This window comes from Caretta caretta, chromosome 1 (assembly GCF_965140235.1).
Source record: "Caretta caretta isolate rCarCar2 chromosome 1, rCarCar1.hap1, whole genome shotgun sequence".
In the NCBI taxonomy this organism is placed as follows: domain Eukaryota; kingdom Metazoa; phylum Chordata; order Testudines; family Cheloniidae; genus Caretta; species Caretta caretta.
The window spans coordinates 187,799,327-187,817,063 of record NC_134206.1 but is presented as its reverse complement, the minus strand read 5'-3'; the positions used below and the strand labels follow the sequence as shown (position 1 = coordinate 187,817,063).

At 38.2% G+C, this 17,737-nt stretch overlaps 1 protein-coding gene across 3 annotated transcripts in view; it reads right to left on the bottom strand.

Moving 5' to 3' along the window:
* Positions 1 to 17,737, bottom strand: part of POU2F1 (POU class 2 homeobox 1) — a 174,583-nt gene that overhangs the window by 140,650 nt on the left and 16,196 nt on the right. The gene's annotated exons all lie outside the window — the stretch shown is intronic.

Genomic DNA, 17,737 nt, shown 5'->3' with positions numbered 1-17,737 from the left:
ACAGTCTCCAAGAACTCTTGAGGTAAAGGCAGATGGAGCAGACCTGTGATGCATATGCCTCCACAAGAAACAAAAGATGCTCAATCTGTAACTGAAGGCAAAGTGCCCACACTAAACTTTATGATCCATACCAGACTGGTTCCCTGAAAATGACGACCAGAACAGGAACCAGACAGACATTTAAAATAAGTAACTACCTACTAATAGAAAAGGAAAAAGATAAAATCATAGGAAACAAACTAATTTGGAGCTCTAGATCATTATTTAACCTTGAGACTGAAGGAGTAGGACCCTACCAAATTCGTGGCCATGAAAAACGAGAATGGCAGCTGCTGGCTGAGGGCCCAGCTCTGAAGGCAGCAGTGCAGAAGGATGGCAATATCATACCATGCCATCCTTACCTCTGCTGGTGGCGAAGCTGCCCTCAGAGCTGGGCTCCCAGCCAGCAGCTGCCACTTTCCGGCCACCCAGCTCTGAAAGTGGCTCCACCACCAGCAGCAGCACAGAAGTCAGAGTGGCAACAGCACGACCCCTCCTACACTAACCTTGTGACCCCACAACTCGCTTTTGTGTCAGGACCTCTACAGTTATAACACCGTGAAATTTCAGATTTAAATATCTGAAATCATGAAATTTACAATTTTAAAAATCCTATGACTGTGAAATTGACCAAAATGGACTGTGAATTTGGGCCATATGAATGAGGTCTGGAAGGGATCATGCAGTTGGCCTTCAATGGGTGTGGTTTCCCAAAAGGTTCCAACACACACAGAGATCAAATGGGCTCTTAAGAGCAGGGATTTATACGGTCAGTCTACTGAAAGAGGAAATTTTGCTTCAAGTTCAATAGCAATTTTTATACACTATAAACTGTATGTGGGTTAGAAGAAAAAGAGGTAAAATATGGACATTTTCAACATTTGAATCATGGTGTATGCCTTGCGGGGGGGAGGGAGGATAAAGAATAGAATGTTAATTCTCTTTCCCACATCATCTGCAATAGTCCCTCACTCTGTGTGCTGGAAAGGTTATTTAGAAATGTTCTATCCAGCAAATTTTGTAATATGTTTCCCCAACACCACAACATGGTTTCATACCTTTAGACAGGACCAGTAAGTGATAAGTATGTTTTGGCCCTAGTCTTTACAGGGCTGTGAAAGAATTTGGCCCAATCTATGCAGAGAAGACCAGGCTGTGTTATAAACACATTTGAGGTACGATAACATAAAATATTAAGATTTGCCCTCACTCCAAGCTTGTACCTCTCTAAACTAATCAATGACCAATCTCAAGCCAGTTAAATAATGCAAGTACATAAATGACAGTGTAAAAATACAGTGCAAGTAAGGTGAAATAGGACAATTTCAAAGGGGAGAGAGGTATAACATGGGTATTTCTCTACATAAAATGACAAGAACTTTTATAAAGAGAACTTATGACCAATAAAAAAAAAAGAGTTATGATCTGGGCGGTCAGTGGGCAAAATATGAGTCAAAGAGCACAGTCAAGGTATTAAGGTTTCAAAGTGGATATTTCCTACTTTAGCTTACAAAATCATAGGCTGTTTGCAATCACTTACTGTCCTAAGCAGGCTTTGGAAAACAATGTTCATTCTCTGTGATTGACAGGATGCATAGCTCACAGAAATACATATTCCACGAGACAAATTGCTGGCTTTAAGCAGGAATCATAACACTGATTACTGGGTGGTTATATTTTTGTGGTGATTGACTATTATATACATTAATAAAAATATACATTGACTAAATCAAACAGCAAAATCAATGGAGAGGGAAGATATATACAAACATCAAAAGAAAGTCCTTGAAATTGAAGAGATTGCAAAAAAGAAAAGTCAGAATAAAGTTAAGAAGAGGGAAAGAAGTGGCTGTCTGGAATCTGCAATCCTTATAAGAAGTGTGGACACTATTTTATATTTCTTCATGTAAATTATTTTTGTTTTCCAAAAATTCCTTCCATACGTCCAAACATTTGTCAAATCATCAATCTTTCGAAGAAGCTATTTCAATATTTTGCTAGATTTTATTTTAAACCCAGAAAGATACTGTTCACAACCTAAAGCTTTGAAAAGTTTCTCTAACTTTTAAAAATTGCTTTATAGTATTTTACATTGGCCCACATCTTCAAATCTGAATGTGTAAGCTTCAATGAGATTTGCAGGTGCTCAGCACTTTCTCAAAAATCAGTCCATTTTTAACTTAGGCTTCTAAACCTATGGTAGGCACTTAACTTTAGACAATTATGTTTGAAAATTTTAGCCATTATTTTATACAAACTCTGAAAAAGACAATTTACATTGTATCATATGTCAATCTTTCTTTTTTTTTAAAAAAAAAAGAAACAATGCCACCACATTAAACTAGCCATACAAACCTCAGGCAAAAAAATCACTCAGAGGAACGAGAGCCGATTTATATGGATTTAACGTCTCGTGGTAGCTTATAAAATGTGTCCTCAAAGCCCCAGTTTACTCCTACTCGCCTGGTTCTTTGTTGGAATAAACAGGAAGGAAACATTAATTCCTCTCTGGTGAATATAAATTGAGATGGGACTTAGAGACAATTTATGAGAAATAGGAAAGTAACTGCACTGCCCTCCTTGTCTCTTCCACCTGGAGTAGGTTCTTTGGCTGCAGTTTTTCTCACAGCTGTCTCCTTTTCTGAAGGCATTTACACAGTATCTAACACTATCCACTACCATGGCTACCCCTGGAGCTTTTATGAGTGGGACCAATCTCTAAGAATTACTATGAACATCAAAGACACAAGACATTTACTGAAGGGGGAAGAGGAAGAGAGCGTGAGGTAATGAGGGTCCTACTGTATTTACCTTATGTGCAGGGCATGTGGACAGCAATAGAAACCATGTAGGGAGCGATTTTGGTCAGAGAAAGAACACAGCAGCCTAATGGGAGGCCTTTGTTCTTCAAAAGGGTCTCCTTTTCCCCTTTTGTGCTTCACTTAATTCATGGCATCTGAGCTGCTCTTGAACTTGACAGACGGTGAAAGGGGGGGATGGAGAGAGAGGAAGACAAAGAAAAAAAAAAAAGAGGACTTCAAAAGAGTTTTCCTTTGAAAATTCAGTTGTGCTGCTGAAGGCTCCAGAACCAGAAAGGGGCAGAAAACAGTATCTCCATGACTAAATAATATGAATTGCCCCAGCTCTTCAGGAAGCTACAAGGCAGTAATAAAACAGGGAAATAAGGAGTAAAACAGGTAAAAGCATTATTCACCTCTGGGTGTTTTTCATTTATTTTCATCTTTATTCTTATTTTGTATGACTTATTTATTAAGACACCACCAGCGAAACATCTGGTTTCCAGCAGCGTCCTGGAAAACATGCATTTTATGAATGGTCCAATCAATCAAAGGATTCCCCATACAGAAAATTATGTTTAAACAGCCGCAGGAAATCATCAAAATAACCAGCGCCATCTGGAGGATGAACTCAGGGATGAATATTATATATTTCTCTAAAACTCACTAAACTGAAACTCACTAGTCTAACTTTTCAATTGGTATTTAATGTGAATTTCAGAAATATGAAAGCTGCTAAATTTTGCTTGCTTGCACCAAGTATTAAATTAAACATCCAATGACTCTTCGGTATGACAAGTGACAGAGAAGCTGTCAGTGCTAACAAAAGAAAAACATCAAGTTCTGAATTTTAGGAACCTCTAACCAAGTTGAAGTAATAAATTTCTGTTTGTGACTCTTGAGCGTATGTTCAAATGGGCTAACTTAATAGTACAGTTTTAATAATTTGCGGGGAATATGAAATAGGGTCCCAACCTTTGTCCTCACAAGTTGGTAAAGACTACAAAATGCATCATACCTGTGTGTGCTCCATACAACTAGACGAAACACAACTTTCAACATTCTCTCTCACTCACACTCTATTTACCCTCTCACTCTTCTTAGAAATTCCATAACCCATAGCATTTGTTAATCTGGTTAATGATATGGACATCTAAGAATTCAATCTGTACATTTCACATTCATTTTACACATTCCACAGATCACCTCAGTGCCATGCATCAACACATGTAGAGCTCTGTCTGTATTAAGTATATACTTCATACTAATTGTGCATCAATATGTTGTGTGTGTCAGAATTAATGTTGTATGTGAAATGCATAAAGTGAGGTTTTAAATACCCATATTACCAGTATCAAAACATACAATTGTATGGGTCTTGGAATATTTTATTCAAATTACTATAATGAATCATTTCTGTGTTTTTTAATACTTAGGGTGCTTGGGTTATTTTTGTTGTCCCTCAGATAATTATCCCATCTACTGGTTAATTAACATAATCTATACTAGACTAATGAATGTTCAACTGCAGGACCTCGCTATATCCAGAGCAGAAAAACAGGCAGAGTACAGAAAATGTAAACATATAACAGTTTTCCTACTTGATGTCAAGTGACTTTTTTTATTCAGCTGTGTCAGTGTTCGGGGTTTTTTTTTTGCTACTGCTCTTTACTTGACAAAGGGTGTTCTCCTCATCCCCACAAAACCCTTTTAAAAATCCGGCACTCAAACTTAACTTTGTAACACTTTTCATGTTCATCATGCATTTTGGGAACATACATAATTTTTAAAAGGAGATGCACTTTGTAGTGTATATTTTAAAAAAGTATGTATTATGATTAACCTGCCACTGAAATGAAATAAATTCATACTAAAGTTCATTTTAGTAAAAAACCCAAAGCAAAATTAGGCTATGCAAATTAAGCAAACCAATATGCAAATTCATGTGCAAATTAGCAAGACACTCAGCCTCCAGCAACTTGATTTAATACAATCCTTGATGTTGCAGAATTTGGATGCCCCTGTTCTATCGGGAAAGAGATTTGCTTGCTCTATTGCCACCACATCCACTATAGAACCCAAAAACCAGATGTCCATGTTATCTACCTAGACTCTATACAAACTACTAAGGGCTTTTGGAACCTGAAAGCATTTATTCAGACTCTTCCATTCAATGTCACTTTTATGAGACATGTCTTCATAGACCTGGAGCACTAAAACAGAGTTCATCCCTCACCCATCATCAAATTTTAAGTAACCACATGTCTAAACAAAGTAGAAACGTAGGCAACACATGAAATATTTTGTCTGAACCTGTGTTCTTTGACACCAGATTTCTCCCCTTCCTGTCAACCAGAATATCCCCCCCATCCCAATTCTGCAAAGTACTTGCAGTGCTCTTAAATCCCATCAAAATCAATGGGTTTAAGCATCCGCTTAAGTGATTTGCTGAATTGGGGAGCCATATCCTGAAACAAGCAAAAATATATTATGTGGCCTGAATTTGACAGAGGTCTATCTAATGCCCTGGAAAAATTGGCGATAAAACAGATGTCTTGACTTCATCATAAACTTGGTTCATAATCATGGGAAACCCATGTTTTCCTAAGGCTCCCCACTTCTAAAAAATTCTTGGATTCTGCACAAGGGAAAACTGTACCTATGAGCTACAATTTTGCAAGCAGTATGCGTGCACGCATATATTTAGACATATTAATTTGAAGGAAAAGCCTAGATTATTATAGAGTAGTTTGAGGAAATGTTTGAGGATAAAATAAAGTTTTTTTTCTATTTGTATTTTGAATATCAGGAGTGCTTGAGGATTAATTAATGTTTGTAAAGCTCTTGAAGATTGAAAGTGCTACGCAAGTGCTATTATTAAGTAGACAGTTTAAAATCCTTATAAGATACTAATTATGAGTAGTGCACCATTGCACCAGAAATTTGATGCACTCAAGAACGTTACTATGAATTTTAATCTACGGATCTTTGGGAAAAAGCAGACGAGTTAAGATGCAAATTTTCTACCATCTTTACTGAAACTGTTCCGTCTTCCCCCTCAAAAATGGATATACCCTGGAAAAATTGTTTGCCAGGGTCCATTTTTAATTTACACATATCCCTAAAAGCCTTTGGGGGCCTACTTGTTAAAATCAGCACTCTCTAATACCCTTCTCTGTTTGGTATGAAAAAAGGTTGTCAGATGCGGAAGCAGGGATTATATCTTTGTAAGAGAAAAGGGTTCTACTTCCCCACATACAAACTGCCCATTCAACATGCGGCTGAAGAAAACTAGTCGTTGGAGACAGTTTCTTCCTTTATGAATAGATACAGCTGATTTGATCTTGGGGAAATAGTTAGTGGAGTAGTAAATGAACAAATGTTTATGAATATGATGACACCCAGCTGTTTCTGACAACTCTCACAAGATATCCTATTTTGTAAAAATAGACTGGTAGAGCAGCATATTGATGAAGTTATTTGTATGGTGCTCCAACCCAAATAGCTTTGAACTTTTCAAAAACCAAAACTAAACAAAAATAAAATGAAATTTCTGTTATGTAACATGACCAGAAACTCAACTGATATAAATATCTGCCCTTTCTACTTCAGAGGCTAACAATCTCAATAATAAATACATTCCGCACATCACAAACTAAAAATTAATCTGAGTCTTATTTTTACCTAGAAGAATGTCTTTTATGTACTTTGGTACACCACAATGAGAGAACATATAAAACTAGAACAAATAGTTTCAAATATGAGGATTGTGAGTTCTGTGATAGGGTCATAAAATGAGCCTTCAGGTAGATTGATGCTAAATTATTTTCAAATGTATATACGATGTATGCAAGACAGCCAAGGAAGCAGTGCTGCTGAACAAAAGGCAACAATTCAGAGTGCAGGCATCACTGATTCTTGAGGGCAAAGACCCTTGGTGCAGTCATGTACAACATTCTGCACTAATAGCCATCTATGAATGCTTTATAAAGGCAGCCCAAATAAAGTGTGCTGCATTACTGCAGCCCACAGGTCACAAAAGATTCACTGTGGCAAGATTTGTCAGTAAGGAATAGTTACAACTTGAAAACATTTTGAAGGTGAAAAATAATTTTACCTATTTATTGTGTTAATACAGCCTCTGAATTTGCTTTCATTCAACTTTGATTGTGACAGGGAGCACCTAAACTTCATTAACAACTTTGTATCCCAGTCATCTTCTCTGCTCCTCCCGTCAGCCATCTGGCCACTTGAGAAATTCCTACTCTGAAAGTGGTAGCCTACACTCACTACATTAAACTAAAAGAAAAGGAGTACTAGTGGCACCTTAGAGACTAACCAATTTACAATACAGACTAACATGGCTGCTACTCTGAAACCTACATTAAACTATTAACTTTGCTTAAGTGTGCATTCCCGTTAGGAAGTCCTGGGAGGGGGCTGTATAAGTCCTTACATACTACAGAAAACAATTAACAAGTGAGAAAAAGTTGCTTTTCCATGGCTGCCTCTAGTGTAGACTCTGGGAACACACACTAAACACCCAGCATGATGTGGAAGGGAGGAGAATAGGGCAGAAGAGAGGATAAAACATTCTGGCCTCAGAGGAAAAAGAAGAGGTGAGAATTACATTTGTTCCCTCTTCTCAAAATGGTACCAGATGTAAGACTGAAAGACTTGCATCCATGTTCTTGCCTTACATCTTACTGCTTCCTTTTCTTTTCATCTTTTTGTTCCAACTAGGCATTGGTCAGAAAAAAATGGAGTATGAGCCTGATATGCCTGATGCTGCTTCTGTGTGAGGCAGGAGCAAAACTATGGAGCCAGATGAGGGAAAGAACAGGAGGAAGAAAGCTGGGCACAAGACTTCCTCATCCAGATTAGAGAAGAGACTTTCAAAGGAGTTTAAGAGACACTGGCTCCCAAATCCCACTGAAATTTATCTAGTTGCCCCCTGTCTCAGTTATAGCTAAGGATACAAAACCAGAGTCTGTACTGGTAGCAACCATGCCATAGAAAAAGCCATTTCTGATCACGCCCAAAAGACAAGGCTTCTATCAAAATTCACTCAAAAACTGCAAACCCTGAACTTAACTGGGCAAACATCCTCCACACAGGGAAAGTTCCTTAGTTATTTGCCACACTACACATACAGCACCTCTGGTCTTACTTGAGTTGTACCTCAGCCAACTATTTCTATCTCTGTGCGAGGCAGCACAGATGTGATTTAACACAGAAGACGGAATAAGAGATGGACTATCTGTAAACTAAAGAAATGTGATCTAGATTTTGTGATATCAGAACACTGAAACCACCTTAGTTCATGCCTCTGTATATGGGATTCTGGTGGGGAACCAAATCATGAGTCCTTTCTCCCCAACTGTTTTCCCCTTACTGCTGCAGTTTTATATAATTCTTGTGGAGGAGGAAGATTTTGAAGATCTACCTAGGTTTTTTTGGGTTGTTTTTTTTTTTTTTTTTTTTTTTTTTGGGAGTATTGCAAAAGAGTTTAGATGCTTTCTTGATTAGCTCATTTATAAGGACTGTGAAGTGTATCTGTTTTTTACTCACTCTGGTCTCACTATCACATGCTTAAAGGTCTGGCCCTTTTGGATTTATATCTTTGAATAACCAAAGACTCTGTAGCAAGGCTGAGAGACTAATATTTTGCATTGTATATTTTCCCACTAGTATTAAAGTTATTATAAATGTAAGTAAAAATACTTCAATATATGAAGTTGGACAATAAGCCAAAGAACAAAAAAAAGGGGATACTGGATTGTCGTGTCCTTTGACAAGATCATCTCAGTCACAAACCATGTCACACAAGCGTCTCAGAACAGCAACTCTGCAAAGCCTTCCTATAAACAATTTAAAGGAATTAACGTAATCTAAAACAAAGCCCAGTTAAACAGTACTACTCATAATAGTAAATATACAGTAATGTTACCAACTATGTGCTCACAGATAGCACATATCCTTTATATCAGATAATATGGCTCCACTTCCCTTCCCTTTCATTTTACTTGCAATTACACCACAAAATAGGTACGCATATTGTCTTGACTAGTTATATAACTTCTAGTGGAGCAATTTCATTTTTAAAAAAGCTGCTTCTCCAAGAGAAGGAAAGTATAGAGAGTTAGAAAGGCTACTGGACTAGAGGGAAAAGTTGTCCTATTTTGTACTGCTATGATGATTTTTCCTGCACCACTTGCTAATTAACATTTATATAAATAAAGGCTTATTTACTCCTTCCTAGCTTACCCTGCCTTATTTTATCTTTCAGTGAGACTAATGTTGAATTTCTGACATACTTATTTTTATGCAATGCATTGTGCTGTCAAAATATAGGATTATGGCTTAATGGGAGAAGTAACTGTAAATCCCCTACCTGAAAAAAGTAACAGGTGCTGCCTCATATGAACTTTCCCCAAACCTTTCTCAGACCCAACTATATTTGGCAGTACACTGCTGTGACTCCTCAGTCAGCCAGTCCTATTCCATGCACTTCTCATAGAATCATAGAATATCAGGGTTAGAAGGGACCTCAGAGCTCATCTAGTCCAACCCCCTGCTCAAAGCAGAACCAATCCCCAATTTTTGCCCCAATCCCTAAATGGCCCCCTCAAGGATTGAACTCACAACCCTGGGTTTAGCAGGCCAATGCTCAAACCACTGAGCTATCCCTCCCCCCCACCACTGGGTGATCTTTGTTGGCTTAATCTGCGCTGTCAATTTATTTCCATAGTATCTATTTTTTAGGTCAAGAACGAGTTGGTGTTTTTGTATGGCTTTATTCTGAACCAGAAATGAAACATACAGGAACTGAATCACCTTTCACAAAGATTTCTTCATTAGTGCCCACATCTTACACTCCATTACAAATAACTCAGATTTAGATCTCTACCACCAGTGCTTGATTATAATATTCATGATCTTCACATTTAAAAATAGGCTCCAAGATATCCAATAAAGAAATATCCAATACTAACCAAATATTAGAATATTACGGAACGTCTAAAGGCAGGAAAAAATTAAGTTTGAAGAGCTGACACACCAAAAAAGTGAACTGTTGCTAAAGGTTCTTGCGGCCTGAATAGTGTTCTATGAAATATATAAATTGAGTACTGTATTATACACAGAAGTGTTTAGAAAAAAGGTGTAGAATCTCAAGATGGTGATGTCTAAGAGGTTGAATTTCTGATTTCCTGGACAGGAAAAAAATTAAGTGGATTAAAAAAAAAATCTGTCACTCGAGTGGCACTAGGGATGAAATCAAGCATTTTTAAATTAGATTACTTAAAGAATTAGTAATAATCTTTGTTATCCTACTATCACTACATATTGACATAGCACCTTTCACCTAATGATCTTAAGGCACTTTACAAACATTATACCTCAATAGCCTTGTGAGGTAAGGGATTTTACTTTTTTTAAAAATACCCAGGTGGATAAACTGAAGAATACAGAGGTTAGGAGACTTGTCCGAGATGACAAAGGGAGGCAGTGGTAAAACTTAGAAGAAAGCCCAAAAGTGCTAACTCCTGGACCCCTGATTTCAACCACAAGATCATGCTGTGTAAATATGGTATTCTAGGGGGGGGGGGGGGAATCAACGAGCATCTTATAAAAGCATTAACTGGTTTTGCATTCTGTCCTAACACCTATTTTCTTACACTGATGTCCAATGTCACGTCACTAATTTGTTTCCCAATTAATTTAATGATCTGTTTCATTTAGATCATACTACTTAGTTATTTGCTCCCCAATTAACATATTTGTCCACATTTAGAGTCATTTCCCATCTCTTGGCCCAATCTAAAATATCCACATCCTTTGGAATTTAGTTATATATACAATATGGTTGAGTCATTTTGTTGATGGAATCTCAAAATTTCTGTATGCATTTTCTACACACTTAGAAGGTACATGGCTCTCCCATAAACAATATAAGCACTTGTCATGTCCATCCTTTAGGGCAGTGGTTCTCAACCAATACCCCACAGGGTACACAGAGGTTTTACGAGGGGTACTCAACTCATCTAGATCAGTGTTTCTCAACAGGGATAGAGACTCAGGGAGGGGGGGCGGGGTCTCATAGGGCAGGCAAGCAGGGCAGTTGCTCGTGGCCCCATGAAACTAAGTTAACATGCTTCATCCCCGGACGGCAGGAGCTCTGGATTCAGACAAAGCTCACAAGTAGAAAAAAAACAGGCTGAAGTATATCACTGAAATGTAAGTACAACATTTATATTCCAATCAATTTATTTTATAACTATATGGTAAAATGAGAAAGTAAGCAATTTTTCAGTAATAGTGTGCTGTGACACTTGTATTTTTATGTCTGATTTTGTAAGCAAGTAGTTTAAGTGAAGTGAACCGGGGTACACAAGACAAATAAAACTCTAAGAAAGGTTGAGAACCACTGTTCTAGGGCAATAGTTCTACACATGCACAAGACTTGAACCTTGGTGAATGAGACTCAGGTATGACAGCTGAACCCTGGTACTAACAGACTAAGAAAATTATTTCTTCTTTTGCACCAATGGGTAACCAAAACATTAAAAACAAAACGTTTATAATAACTACATTAATAAACTAATAGACACAAGATGGGACACTATTATTCCATCGCTCTGTCAAGATACGGTCAGAAAGAACCAAATGACAATTGGAGGTCAGTCTGCCCTTTATGCCCTCAGGAGGGAGAGCCTGAGGGCACACAGGTCATATGTGCAACCTCTAGTGGACAGTGCTGGAGGACATTTTGAACACCTGTGCATCTAGAGAGTATTTTTTTCTTGCTGGGCAAGCAAGGTAAACGTTATAGATTTGGTTTAATTAGCCTTATGGTTTTCATTTTTATTTTCTTTATCCCACGTGTAGAAACAGTTTTAGTCCTTGCACCTTGTAAAAGGCTAAAATTAAAGATAACATCGCTGGAAGTGTATGAAGAAAAAGGAAGCGAAGCAAAGAAAGGAAAAATCTAGTGCACATTTCACATCATTACTTGATTAGTTTAGTAGCAGAAAAAAACACACGTGTGGGCTTGCGATAGGCTCTACCTTGTGCTACATGTCTTATGTTTATTGCATGGTTTTACTTTTGGCAGTTAATTACACCAAAGCTTCACAGAAATTGCATGTAAATCTTTATTTTTCTTTTCTTTGAAAAGAAAAGTCAAACAAAAGCAACAGCAGCTAGAATGGAGGTTGGGTTTTGAAAGAAAAATGATTGTATTTAAATGGGAAAGAATCTAAGAAATAATAAAGAAAATGGGTAGAGTACATTAAGTGATTCAGAGGGAAGTCCTCAAGAGATAAAAAAAGTTAAGGGGAATTCCTGTGATAAAGAAAAAAATTTGAGGGGGAGGGGAGGAAGTGTCAGGCTTCCTTTATATATAAAGAAAGAAAGAGCATATCCCCCCTTTTCTCCTTTGGTCACCTTTTAATGTATAGCACTCAGGATGATCAAAAGGCAAAGGAAGCCTGAAATTTATAATCATTTTCTGCTTGACTTGTGAATGTTTTCAAATCAATTTCAGAAGTTTTCCATCATAAGAAAATTCTGATCACACATTAAATGCAACTATGGAAAGCACTGACACTTGGATGAACTGCATGCCAACACCCAGGAGGAGAAATCATCAACAATTTTACTGAAGAGGAGTTTCATTTGCAGAAGAAAGATACAGATCCAACTGAGTGGAAGTACTTGGAAAAGAAAAGGTATCTGCAGCCACCTCAGCAGCATAAAACGGAATTCAAGCACCCAGATTATTTTTTAAACTAAGAAAGTTGGAAACTCTGCGGTATGCGCTTCGGCTAAGCAGTTCATGGATTCTTCTTTTTTTTTTTTTTTTTGGTGGATGCAAGGAAAACAGAATATTGCAAGAGAACTGTGCCATGAATCAGTAATACAAATTTTCAAGAATATTTCACTGAGGGGTAAATTGAATACTATTGTAGCGTGCATGGCAATTTCAGGATCAAGTTGTTAACATGGCTTCAATGTGATTAACTGCATTGAAAGAAAGAAAGATCCAGGCTGGCAACACAGACAGTGGATGATCTGATGACTATGGTGATGATCTCACTCCGAGTAACAAGTGTGATCTAATTCCTTCAAGTAAAGAGTAGTTTCTAAAGACATTCTAATATAGCATGACATGAACTGTAACATACAGCCAAACCTGATCACTACCACTACCACCACACTAAGGGTGGGCCAGCAGATATGTCTGGGACTAGAACATTTTTTACCCAATTAGGAAATATTCCCTCATCCCAAATCCAGATATGAAGAAATCATGCCGTGCTCTCTTGTGGAAAAGATGTTCAGAGGTCTCTAGTCAATCCCCATATCATAAAACCAAAGTCTCACAAGCTGGAGTGCCCATCGGGGGAGGAGGGGTGGGGAAGGAGCCATACAGCTCAAAGCCTTCAGGGGACTTTCATCTGCAGTGATAGCCTTAACTTCTGACAACCTGACAGACCTCCACAGATTCTTCACTTCTTGTCCACCAGTGAAGAGTGCATGGGATAATCCATTCACATGTAGATTGGGGAAATGCATGTGCTAGAAAGTAATTTTTCATGACAGAAGGCCACTTTTCTGCCCAAGTCACACTAAAGATTTTGATATAGTAACAGCTCTAAAGACAGGGCCCCACATATAACAGAGTTTGCAGCAGAATGGTGTGCCAGAATCTCAGCTTTCATTTATAAAATAATTATGTTCTTAGCCCTCTTAGCTGCTGAGAGATTTAGAGTTTGCTGCTACAGAGTTTGGTCCTATTGTGCCATAGAGTACACAGGGCTCTGCACATAGTCTGTGATACTTGTTTTGGAAGTGATCAGGTTCTGTCCTGAAAAAGATACTCTTGCAAAGGTTCTGGAACAGAAGGTCAGACACATCTAGTCCCCCTGAAGTCCACTGAACACTTTTCGCCTTTCAACATATACTGTTCACTTGCTTGGAAATACAAAACTGCCAGTTAATTTAGTTCCTGATAAAAATCTACAGTGTTAAACTCCACTCGAGGCCAAGAAGTAATAAAAAAATATAAAAACTGTGTACTTGCATCCAGTAAAGGAGTGGGTAAAAAAGTTCCTTCTTGAAAATTACCTCAATCCTCCAGTCAGGAGTCCAAAGCTTTGTACATCCACATTAAATAGAAAATTTAATTCTACCTCAGATTCTGGATCCTCTTCTGAAAGACAACTCCTATTTAAGGTCTGTGCCCCTCCATAGGAGCTGTGAGCAATTTTCTTTTTAAAGAGAACATCCTTGCATGGTAATAGCTATTAAATTTAGCTGGATATATTCCTATCACCCCATCCCATAGTTAACAGGAAATTGTCATTGTTAAAAGGGATGAAGTATGCATGTCAGCCTTTTCTGCCTGTTTTTTCTGCCTTCTAGAGACATCAGCCAGTAACAGACACTCAGCTGGGATCTGGGTAAGACTGTCTGAGTTATCCCTAAAAATCTTGAAATCAGCCCCCTTCCAGTACTCTCCACTTATTCTACTTGTTGTTCTATCAACTATTAATGCTTATGACAAAGGGATCATACAGGCTCTCCTCCCGTATCTCATTTCATTCTTAGATATTCTTCCTGTAGTTATTAACTTTTCTTCTTTCAAGAAGAATCTACCTCAGATAAACAATCTGTAGGAACCATGACCAGACAATCATTCACTGACCCCTCTCTTCCCCAAAGCAGCCTACAATAAAGTCTACTCACATACTGCATTATTTACAGGCTACAAGTAACGTATGTTGTGTACTCTTCCTTCCCAGTTCTCTTTCCTAACCCTCTTAGTTTTTGTTGTTTCTAGCCCTTCTTAATGACTTCCGCACCCGCAAGCTCCCCCCCCACTTCATTTCTCTCCTCAGTTTCATCTCCTTGTTTCCCTCCCCTGACAATTCCATTCCCCATATCTTCTCCACAGCAGACTGTTTCAGTAAAAACAGGAGAAAGTGGAGAAAAAACAGGAGCTAAACACTAAGATACTCAAATGAACAAAAGAAATTTTAAAAATAGATAACCAAACAAGACAACCCTCTCGTACAACATACCTTGTGGCACTTAACCCACAGAAACTAAGTCCTGAAAATCAGCATTAGGGATATTTTTCAAATTTATTCAGGTAAGGTAGGTGCTTTATCACATTTTTTTCCTGAAAACTATGGAAGATTTTTCTTTAAAATTGAGAAATTATCCTATTTGAGTATGTATGCGGAAAAATATTTTCTATTATCTTTAGGCAAAGTTTATTTTTGTTTTTAAACTTGTTCAGAGTCCCTCAGGGAATTGTGGTCTCAACAGAACCTCATTTATCCAAAGCCCACTTACATAAAAACAGTCTTCATCCAAACATGGGTTATATCTCCCATCCTCCATGTGCATTATGTTTTATTTTAACAGAAACTCCCTCTTTTCATTTGAATAGATGGCATCCTAGTATAGGGCTCACCGTTTTTCCTTGAAGATTACACCATCAAGGGGAAAGTGCTCTACTACTGCTGTGCTTTGGAGCAGTTTTATATGCATTGCTATAGACAATTTTTCATCTTAAATTTCAATTGAAAACGATAAAGCTATGTTTTAGTAAGGACCATTTAATGCCAGTAGGAAAAAGACCATCGCTCTACATCAATGTGTTCAACTATCATTGACTTTTCTCACAAGATGAACTTTTCCATTCCATGGAAAACTGGAAATGCAGCAAAGTACTGCTTTAGTGTTAAAATAGGGACTCCAATTTATACAAAATTCAAACAGACTGTAGCAATTTTAGTCTCATGGTTATCACCGAAACATATTTGGTCACCCTACTACTAATTCATGCAATACCAAAACTGAAACAGTGACAATAAGCAACGTACCCATGCAACACTCTTAGGTGACATGGTCAGTGAAAGATAATTAGAGAGAATAAAAGTAATATGCTGCAGTACAATTATGACATTGCATTAGGCAGCTAAGCTCAAGAAATGTGTCAGAAATGTATTCTGGCAACAAAACATTATGAATCAAATAAGTGTCAGTTATTCTGTCTGTCAAGCCAGAGAAAAGAATAAATCTTTATTTTCACACCATTGCTCGAAATTTGGTATACAGTGCCCTATTTTTTCAACTACCAATTTAATCAACTATTGAATTAGAGTTTTACCTATGCAACTGGTAAACAGGAAGCTTTCACTGATGACTAAAGAGACATGGCATCAATTTCTGCAGAATTTAAGCTTTAACGTTAATATATCAGTTTCTAACCCTTAATGCTTGTGAAAACCTTCCAAATATAAAATAAATTTAAATGTTACAAAGCAAACAAAATTGTCCTCCCTAGCCTACAGATATAGCTCCAATACCTCCATTACTGCTCACAGCTTTCCCAAAAAGCAGCAAAGCAGAGTTAACAAGGCTCTGGTCAATTTGGTTGCTGATGTTCAAACTAGTAGATAGCAGTGAAACTGACAAGAGATTGATAGGAAAGATGAGACCATTGAGCAGGGTTCAGTTGGAGGCTGGGGATTCTCACCAGGCACTGCCTCTGGACCTTACTGATGACTCCCATCCCATCTTTCTTTACAATGGCCTTTAGCTAGTAGGATACAGTAACTTTTCAAGCTTTGCCTTTCTCCTTTTAACACTCTCTGGTAAACATCATACATTGCAGTGGCTGAAGAGAGCTAGAGCTGCCTCCCTCAGGATTATGTTCCTTCAGTTTGCCATAGTCAGCTGGTGGAAGAACTGCCAAGACATATCCTTCCTCTACGGGCTGAGAGAGACCCACAGGGAGTGTTTCCAACTTTAGCTCACATAGGGAAGAACAACTAAACTTGATCCTGGACTGTAAAGTACTGCCATTGCAAGTCAGTCACATCTCCACCTACACATCTCTCTGCTCTTTCCACTTACACTCTCTTTCGGTGGATCTGCTCCAGGGGCTGGAGGCAAATCTTCATAGCAACAGCTGGTAGAACCAATGCAGCTATATTAGCACTAATCAGCAATAGGGCTCAGACATTTTTAACCATCATGTAAAGAACATCTTATTTGCCACTAGATTCACCTGACAAAACAGTTAAAATGCCTGAGCCCTGAGACATGCACTTACAGCAACTGCTATTAACTGGTGCACTTGCACTACGGGCAGCAACTGTAATACAGGTTCTAGTTTTTCCTTGCACAAACAAAGTGTGTCTCCCCTCTGACCACAGGCTCTAGATGTACTATTACTTCTTCACACTGTGCTTCACAAGTAGCAGTCTGAAACCGAGACCATATCAATTAGCTTCCCTACTGCTGGCGCTGGTGATCAAGAAAGGAAGCAATCTTTGCTGAAGTGTCAGATGCCTGATCCTTCAATGCTCTCCTTTCCAAATGCCCCTAACAGCTGAAGGGGATTGTGTCTGTACTGATCCTGTACATGCTTCCTTCCCACCCATAACACTGACTAATGTGATGTCTATTTCTGAACTACACGCAGTTAAAAAACAGAATCCTCCCAAAAGGAATTATTTTTAATGGAGTGGGAGCCCATGTTCACACAATCTAAATCTCTGCTTTTTCCACTCTTCTTCCAGTTTGGTCCTCTCATTTTGTGTTTTGCTAACATCTTATTACACACAAACATTGCACAATGTCTCTGGCCATCTTCCTACAAATTTCTTTCAGTACCACCTCGATACTTCCAATACCCCAGGTCCTCTGTGTGCTCCTTTTGAATTCTTAGGAAAAACCTGCACGGTCTATTGCTCAGTCATATGCAGCCCAGAACTTTCAGGTCCCAAACAGTCTGCCATAGTGTCACTTATGAGGTGCAGCAGCACCAGATTCAAATATTGCTGGGGATTAAAAGACCTTAGTCTTGTGGGATTGAATAG